This window comes from Lycium ferocissimum, chromosome 7 (assembly GCF_029784015.1).
Source record: "Lycium ferocissimum isolate CSIRO_LF1 chromosome 7, AGI_CSIRO_Lferr_CH_V1, whole genome shotgun sequence".
NCBI lineage: Eukaryota > Viridiplantae > Streptophyta > Magnoliopsida > Solanales > Solanaceae > Lycium > Lycium ferocissimum.
Window position 1 is genome coordinate 19,650,713 of NC_081348.1, and position 9,960 is coordinate 19,660,672.

Below are 9,960 nucleotides of genomic sequence, written 5' to 3' on the forward strand. Positions count from 1 at the left end.
CTTCCTCCTGACAGAAGGGCATTACCTTGTAAGTGGGTTTATAAGATTAAGCAACATGCTGATGGTTCCCTAGAAAGGTTAAAGGCAAGACTAGTGATCAAAGGTGACATTCAAAGAGAGGGAATAGATTTTAATGAAACCTTTTCCCCAGTGGTCAAGATGACCACTATCAGATGTTTATTATCTATTGCAACTAAGAAACATTGGACAGTATCAAAATTTAATGTCAATAATGCCTTCTTGCAAAGGGATTTGCAAGAAGAGGTGTACATGAAATTTCCAACTGGTTTAAATCCTCCTAATCCTAACTTGGTTTGCAGACTTAGAAAATCACTTTATGGGTTAAAGCAAGCCTCTAGGCAATGGTTTGTCAGGCTTGCTGGTGAACTTAGTTTTAAAGGTTATACTGCTTCTCTTAATGATTATTCTTTATTCTTTAAGAGGACAGGTGATCTAATTTCTATAGTGGCAGTCTACGTTGATGAAAAACTAATTACAAGAGATGATTGCAAAGAAATTCAGTCACTCAAGGCTTTTCTACACAAAGAATTCAAAGTCAAGGATCTTGGATATTTGCATTACTTTCTAGGTATGGAAATATTGCGGGAATTACAAGGAATTGTCATTACCAAAGAAAATATACCTTAGATCTTCTTCAGGTTTGATTCTCTCATTTGCATTCTGTTTCATCTCCCATGGACCCTTCTCAAAAGCTATCTGCAAGTTCAGGAACTCTAATGTCAGATCCTACTCATTATCGACATCTTGTAGCTAAACTTAATTATTTGACACACACAAGACCAGATTTATGTTTTGCAGTGTTGACTCTAAGTCAATATATGCAAAATCCCTGTGATAATAATTTTTCAGCTGCATTATAAGTGGTTCGTTACCTGAAAGGAACTCCCAATCAAGGGATTTTTCTGACTGCTTCACCTTCTTTCTCTATTGTTACTTTTTGTGATGCCGATTAGGCGTCTTGCAGAGATTCACGCCGGTGCGTCAGTGGTTTCTTCATAAGTATGGGTGGTTCTCCAATTTCTCGGAAGTCGAAAAAGGAGGACTCTATATCGTTGTCATCAGCTGAAGCTGAATACAGATCGATGCATAGATTGGTTGCGGAATTAACTTGGTTGACTCGATTACTCACAGATTTGTCGGTTCCCATTTGCCTTTACCCATTCCTATTCACTCGGATAGTCAAGCGGCGATTCATATTGCTCGAAATTCCATGTTTCCCGAGAGGATGAAACATGTCGAGCTTGACTGTCATTTTGATAGATAACAATATCTCTCCGGTCCCATTTCACTATCCTTTGTCTCTTCAAAAGACCAGTTGGCTGACATTTCACGAAGTCACTTTCTGGTCCTTCGCACAAACAAGTTCTTCCCAAGCTGGGTCTTACTTCGCTTCCCTCCATCTTGAGGGAGGATGTTGAGAAAGAAACGATCTTGACTGAGAGAGAAAAGATTTTGATGAGTTTAAGTTCATCAACAATGGTGGAAAGTTCTCAGTTGAAGAAGATAGGTGATAGGGTTTCAAATGACCAAACTTCGAACTTGTCGAAGTGTTTAGACTTGTCCCCAAACAAGTCACATCTACGTGGACATGATCTAGTCGTACAAAGGGCCAAAGATGAAAGACGTAATCTGGACCGTCCACATCAGTCCAATACAGCTCATGACATAGCTATGATTAAAATTATTCCAGAAGGTTCCAATTGTCACGTGAGAAGCACACAAATGAACATAGAAAGGAATAATTTTGTTACATAGATATTTTCTTGTAGCCAATTAGAATTAGACAAAATAGCATAAGATTTAAATATTGCTTTATTAAATTCAGTCCCAGTCCTGTATAAATACATGTATTGCTGTATAGATGAATACAAGGAGAAAATTTCCCAAATATAATTCTTAAATAAAACCTATATCCGGGCACAAGGTAAACCCCGCTTCCGTACAATAGCCCGCAAATCACACATGAGAGATAACCCGTACTAGGCAAGCCCTGACGAGATGCACAAATTTTTTATAATATTTTTGTCACGCCCCGAACCATGGCCCAGGCGTAACACGACACTCGGTGCTTGTTGCGTGTGACCGAGCGAACCACGTGGCTTGTCGAATCATCATAGTGCGGACATGAGCGAAAATATAACGTGAAATGCATGATGAACTTTTATAAAACATAGTAAGTCATAATATTAAACATAAGCACTTGGTTAAGTCATGAATGCGGATAATATCATAAATGAGCCAAACCGGCTAACCAACTCTGGAAGTCTAACATGTGACATTTGTCCAGCTATGAAACCTCTAACATGAGTACGAAACACGTAACATACTTAACAGACAAGGACAAACATACCTTTAGATGCAAAACTAAATAAAGAAAGACAATGCCTAAACCCGAATGAGATGGGGCTCACCAATAAGGCCGCACGTACGTGCGGATCCTAATGAGCGAGAGGCGTCGTCTCGTAAATCCGTACTGCGTCGTGAAATGCGCCCCCCGAAGCGATAAAAGGGGACGTCGGCACATTAAATGTCTTGGTATGTAAAAACGCTGAAAGAAATAACATGGGACATGGAATAACATGATAAGAACTGAAACTGAAAACCTGGACATGAAAATGAGCGTGAGCATGGGTACATATATATATATATAACATAAGTAAAACATGATAAGTAGGGAGAGCATTTCATAAATCGACCATGTGATATCACCACGTGGGTGACGCGGAGTCTGCAGTACCTACGCCGGACCAGCAAAGCCCCCGTACCTTGCCGGGGTATAAGGTGGTAACGTGCCTAATGGATCCGTTAAGATAAAATTAAGGTATCGTCCTAGCCCGGGGCGGAGCGATCCTTGTCCTTACGGTAGCTACGTAGTTTCGGGCTATACGAGCCTTCTCGATAATTCATGCAACTCCAAAAATATGAACATAATATAGTTGGCTAAGAAGCCCATGATTTTCGTGAAATAATTTGTAAATAACTTGTAATCATGATTTCACGAAGTAACTTGTAACATAGCTTGTATTATGGTTTCATGAGATAACTTGTAGCATAGTTTCATGAGATAACTTGTATTTAGCATGTATAGTTCTTGTATCATGGCATGAAATTAATTATAGATTTAATTGCATGAAAACTTGTAGACATATAGGATATTCATGAAATAATCATTCTTAGTAAAAAACATGCATGCAAGAACCCATGGAATATAAAATATGGGTTTTCATGGATTACGGAGCATTCTCAATAATCATAATGAGTATCAAGAACACAATAATAGAATAATAGCAATTCAAACATAATATAGTCATAGACATGGACCTAGGGTTATCATGAGCATAGTATGAAATAGAAACCCTAGTTTTGTAAAGTTTCATACTTTATGGATTAGGAGGCATGGGGAAGAACAATGATGTTCCCACACGTAGATAGTAACTCTACATACCTGGTAATGCTCCAAACTTGAATTAAAGACTTCAACTTTGAAGAAGATTTTCAAAATCTTGAATCTTGAACCTTAAGATGGGTTTTCTTGAAAACCCTAGTTTAGGAATGATGATTTCTTGTTTAGATTACAAGGATATGTATTAGAATTGACTTGGAATAATTAGAGTAGGCTTACCTTGGTGTTCTTGATGATGGAGAAGGGTAGGAGGTCGTGCTAGGGTTTGAAGGAATGAAAAATAATGATTTGAATCGATATGACGAATATATCGTTCGGAAAATTGAATTTTACGCCTAGTTAAATACTGGCCGTATTTTGAAAGACGGGCCATATTTTGAAATACGGTCCGTATTCCGTATGGACTACACTGTGTCTCTTCAGTAAAATGGCCATAACTCTTTGCACAGATGTTCGTTTGACCTCTATAATATACCGTTGGAAAGGTATTTCAAAGCTCTACAACTTTTGTCAAGAAAGTTTTCTCAAATTCCAAATATGTTTTAAAATACGGGCCATATTTTAAAATACGGTCCGTATTTAACAATGTAACATCCAAATGCCAAATTCCAAAATGCTCAGAAATCCTTGGTTCCAGTATACGTTTTGAAATACGAGCTGTATTTTGAGATATGGTCCGTATTTAATAATGTAACATCCAAATGCCAAATTCCAGAATGCTCGAGAAATCCTTGGTACCGCTTTTTACGACTTGAATTACGGCCGTATCTTCGAAATACGATCATTGTTCATGGGAGTAAACCCCCCATCTTACAACCGAACAGAGGAAATTCCAATTCTCACATCCTTTATCTGATTTTCTAAGTCTAAGATCATGGTCAAAGCTTAGGTTAAAGGTACGAGGTGTTACAATTTTAATATATGCCTTTTATATTCTTCAAATTTTTTGATATAATCCTTTTAATATGATATCCTCTTAGTAACAACTTTGCATCTTCTTGCAACTTTTTTTTTTTTTGGTTATAGAGTGGGTTGAATTGTTAACACTCAACTTTTTTTTTTAAGATAAGATCGCAGAGCAAAAGAGTAGGTCGAAAAGTTGTACAATCCCACAAAATATAGACTTCAACTCTGTTCAATTAGTAGAAGGAATATCAAGTTAAAAAACGAAAGGTTGAATTGTTAACACTCATCTTTTTTTAAGATAAGATCGCAGAGCAAAAGTGTACATCAAAAAGTTGTTCAATCCCACAAAGTATATCTTCAACTCTGTTGAATTCATAGCACTGTCAAGTAAAAATGAAAGAAAGTACAAGCAAAAACTATATTAGGGGGAAGTTACAACAACAACAACAACATACCTAGTGTAATCCCACAAGTGGAGTCTTATATATACCTCGTGGAGGTAGCGAGGTTGTTTCTGAAAGAAGATTCAAATGCAACAAATCAAAGTAGTTATGAAAAGGAAATGCGGCAGTGAAAAAAACATGACAACTAATAAGGAAAGCACTACAGAATCAAAGTAGTTATGAAAAGGAAATGCGGCAGTGAAAAAAACATGACAACTAATAAGGAAAGCACTACAGAGCATTCACAAAAAGAACAATAGCAATAGCAAATAGTGCGATAATCAAAGCAATATAAACATCCATGGTAATAAATATCAGAAGCAAGAAAACACACGAATAAGGCTAATACTATGATAGACACGGTGCTCTAGACTATCACTAGCCTAGTCCCGCCAAAAAATAAGACAACCTCAACTACCTACTAACATTCTACCCAAATCTGCGACCTCCGTATCCTCTTATCTAAGGTCATGTCCTCGGTAAGCTGAAAATGCGCCATGTCCTCTCTAATAATAGGAAGTTAAAGATAAAAAAAAAATATTCTCCAATACAATCTTTTCTCTGGTAGAGCCAAAGAATAGTTTATAAAGCACTTATTTTTCCTTACTTTACAAACAAAGAGCAAGTGGCAAAGTGCTAAGTCTTTTTGGTGGTCATGTTGCTATATAGATCTCTGTTTTTAAAAGACACATAGTTGTGCATGCTTAGAGTCGAGACAGGGAGAAAAGTTAAGTCTTTCTACTACAACAGAGCTAACTATAGAAATGTTAAGTCTTCCTATATTGCAATGAGCTGTATAGAGTGAGAAAAGCTAGGAAACAGAATGAGAGATTGGTGGGATTGGAGCTTAAATTGATTTTATTCTATTTCCTTTAATAGTTATTAGGTGTCTGGATTAATTACTATTGATTATCTTTCCTTTTAGGTGTTTTTTCTCTTTAGATATAGCAATAGCTTTTTAATCATTCAAATACAGAAAATTAATAGAAAAGAAAACATTTAACTATGTTTGGTTTCTTATCATTGTATCTGAGCATGGTTTGAAGCTCTGAAAAAGGGCGAGTAATATAGAGGGAGATTGAAAAGAAAAAAAAAAAACCTGAGACACTATGGTGGAGACTACTCCACCAACTGGGAGGTCTGGTGTTGGATCTGAGAGTTCCCTAATCTCTGAACTAACATCCAAATTATCACAAATGATAGGCAGTACATCAACAACAACAAGCCATGAAGCACTTATTGTTCCGCTAGGTATCAAACTAGATGGCACCAACTATGCGATTTGGTCCCAGGTTATAGAGATGTATATCTTGGCAAAGACAAACTGGAATATATTAATGGGATCTTTAACTACTAGAAGAGACAGATTCCGCATTCAGAAAGTGGAGAACGAAAAATGCACTAGTGAAGAGTTGATTAATCAACTCGATGGATCCCAAGTTAATTGGAAATTATATTCAATTTCCGACGGGAAAAGCAATTTGGGATGCTATTGCTATGACATATTTTGATGGAGGTGATATGTCACGCCTCGAACCATAGCCTGGGCATAACGCGACACACAGTGCCTGACTGCATGTGATCGAGTGAACCACATGGCTTGCTGAATCAACATGGGGCATAAACATGAGCTAATATAACATGAAACATGATGAGCCTCAACAAAACATGAGAAGTCATGATATTTAATAAAATACTTGTATAAATGTGAATGTAGAAATATATAAAGGCCGAGCCAAAGATGGCTACACAACTCGAGTATCGACATAACCGATCGACTAGTTTATGAAACTCTATCATGAATCGAACTATAAAACATACTTTTACGGGAACAAGGGACAAAGATACCTTAACTTGCAAAATATGCTATGAAAATAAATAAGGATAGCACCTCGAATAAGATGGGCTCACCAACAAGCTAATACGAGCAAATCCTACTGAGCAGATGCAGCGTCCTGTAAATTCGTACCTGCATCGTGAAATGTAGGCCCCCGGGCAATAGAAAAGGAGACGTCAGCACATTGAATGTATTGGTATGTAAAGCCACTGAAAGAATAAGCATGGCACATGAAATAACATGATAAGAGCTGAAACTGAAACTGAAACTTGATCATGAGCATGAACATACATACATACATACATATCTATACATACATACATACATATATATATATATATAACATGAGAAAAATATCTGTAGGAGAGCGTTAGTATAACCGATATGTAACCACCACGTTAGTACATGGCGTCTGATCTCTACCCGATCAGCTAAGCCATCTTATACCGTGCCGGGGTACAAGACATGAACATGAATAGATTCAATAACCACAATGGGTAAACATGAAGGTATCATCCTAACTGGGCGGAGCGATCCTTATCCTACGCTGGCATACGTAGTTTCAAGCTATCTAAGCCTTCTCGATAATCTGTGCAACTCCCAAAACATGAACATCTACATGGTTGGCTTAGTAGCCCATGAATTATATAACTTGCTTGTAAACATGATTCTAGCTTGTATTACAACATGAAGCTACTATATAATTTAACTTGTACGAAAATATGGAGACATGTAGAATTTTCATGAAAATAAGCATAATAGTTCACATATTGCATGTAAGAACCCATGGAATGCAAAGTAGGGGTTTTCATGGATTACAGACAGATTCTCAATAACCAAAAGGGAATATTAAGAACACAATGACGAAGTAATCATACAAATATGGTATATCATGGTACATGAACATAGGGTTATTGATGTGCCGGGAAATTGAGGCGCAATTGATACCTTTTTACGAGAAGTTTTACTTGTTTTTAGGCAAGTGGGTGTTGTTTTGATGTGTTTTTATCATATTTCAGGTAAATCATAGAGTTCGAGTTCAAGAATTAGAAGTTACAGAAAAGTTGCACTAAAGCTTGATTTTCACTGTCCGTAGAAAGTTGCACGTACCGTATTTCTGGTCGTACAAAAGGTGGCAAAGCAACAGAATGTCACAATGGAGAGACGCTGAAACACAAACACTTATACGGACCGTACAACATTATACGGGCCGTATAAGTGGATGTGATGAAGGATGGATGAAGCTTCACGGGCAGGTTGTACGGGCCGTATAAAGTTCTACGAACCGTGGAACACCAGTTCGTATGGTTCTCTGTACACAAGGATGAAGGCAGTATAAGTCTTACACGGTCCGTGAAAAATTGTATGGATGGTATAAATACCGCCTGGGACTTAAGTGCAAATTCTGTAATTTTACGTTTTTGAAACCTATAAATAGCTCATTGTAGGGTTTTAATAGTTATCAGTGGTTATATTTTGACTTTTGGCTTAGAACATTAAATACTCTCTGGTTTTTGAAGGTTCAAACATCAATTCAAGTATTATCAATTCCTCTTTTCTTCCAAAGTAAGCAATTATGAATTCTTCAATTTTTTATTTCTTGTTCTTTGTCATGAGTGGCTAAATTCCCTTACTAAGGTTGTGAACCCAATGATGGGTGTTTTGTGATTGGGTTTGTGATTGATATATGCATAATGGATTATTAGGGTTTATTTATTCTTCATTCTTCATTCATAATTAATGGTTGCAAACATTGATTAAAGCCATAAATCTTGATTTATTTGGGAAAATAATTAGGGTTGGTAAGAATAAATAACAAGAACTCAAAGCTTTAAACTTTGTTTAATAGATTCACTTAGGAATAAGATGAATCTACTTGGCATAATTAACCATTTTTCATATCACTTTCTTATATTTGGGAAAATCATAGAAAGAAATAATCTCTATTTATTGAAAAATAGTAGAGATTCACATAGAGGTTAAGTGCATTCATATAGCAATCCATTAGAAGTATATCAAGATCAATACCCATGATCATACACCTCATCTAAAGGGGACACAACCTTAGTTTCTTTTACCATAAATTTTCACCAAAGCAAGTAGTTAGCAATTAGTCATAAAAAAAATCAACTTTTACCAAAATCATCGGATTAAGATATTAGACCTAAATCTTGCATCCTACGACTTTAGTAACCTTTTCACACCATATTCCCTGTGGGATTCGACCCCAACCTTGTTGGGTTACTATATTTGACAACGTCCGCGTTATACCATTAATAGGTGTAATTTGAGCGTATCAGTTATCATGAACATGGCTAAAACCCTAGTTTTGGTGAACTCTTGTAAAATCATGGAGGAACGTGGCGTGGAGAAGAACAATGATGTTTCCTCACGTAGATAGAAACCCTACATACCTATTAATGTTGCTACCTTGTAATAGGATTCTAAAAGTTTAAACCTTGAGCCTTAAGATGGGTTTTCTTGAAAACCCTAGGTTAAGAACAATAATTTCCTTATTAGATTACATGAATATATGTTAGAATTGACTTGGAAGGGCTTGGAATGGCTTACCTTGTTGTTTTGGATTGATGGGAGAAGAAAACTTTCGTGCTAGGGCTTGGGAGTATGAAAAATAGAATAACAAGGTTGAACTGGGCTATTTATACTTAACTAAGTCGGTATATTATACGGTCCATTTAAACGGTTTGTAAAAAATTATACGGTCAACTGACCGTATTTAACAATGATTAAAATTCTAGAAATTGAAATTTCCCAAAAGAGTTTTATGGACTGAAAGTACGATCCGTATATTATTATACGATCACCGAGTACGGTCCGTATAACTTTATACGGTCCGTATTAAAGCATTATAAAACTTTGGTAGAAATTAGAATTTTCCACCTACTAAACACAGTCTGAAAGTACGGGCCGTATAATAATATACGGTTCGTATATCTGGACGTAAAAGTAGGACTTTGCTGAACTGAGACGAATTCATTCTGAACACTTCTCATCTAGTCTTCTAAGTCACAATAGGGGTGGGCGTTCGGTTGTTCGGTTCGGTTTTTTCAAAGTTCGGTTCGGTATTTCGGTTTTGATTTTTTTAAAGTGGAAACCGAACACCGCACCGAATTAGTTCGGTTCGGTACGGTGTTTTGAAGTTTGGTTCGGTTCGGTTTCGGTTTTCTAATTCGGTTTTTGGCATTGGTTAAGCAATAGCCACCCGTTACTAAATGATTCATGATCGACGGCGAGCGACCCTAATACAAAGAAGGCGGCGGCGCGGACCGGCTAGAAGAATACAAAGACCGCGGCCAAGAAGAATCAAGCCCAAGGCCAAAGCGGAACTG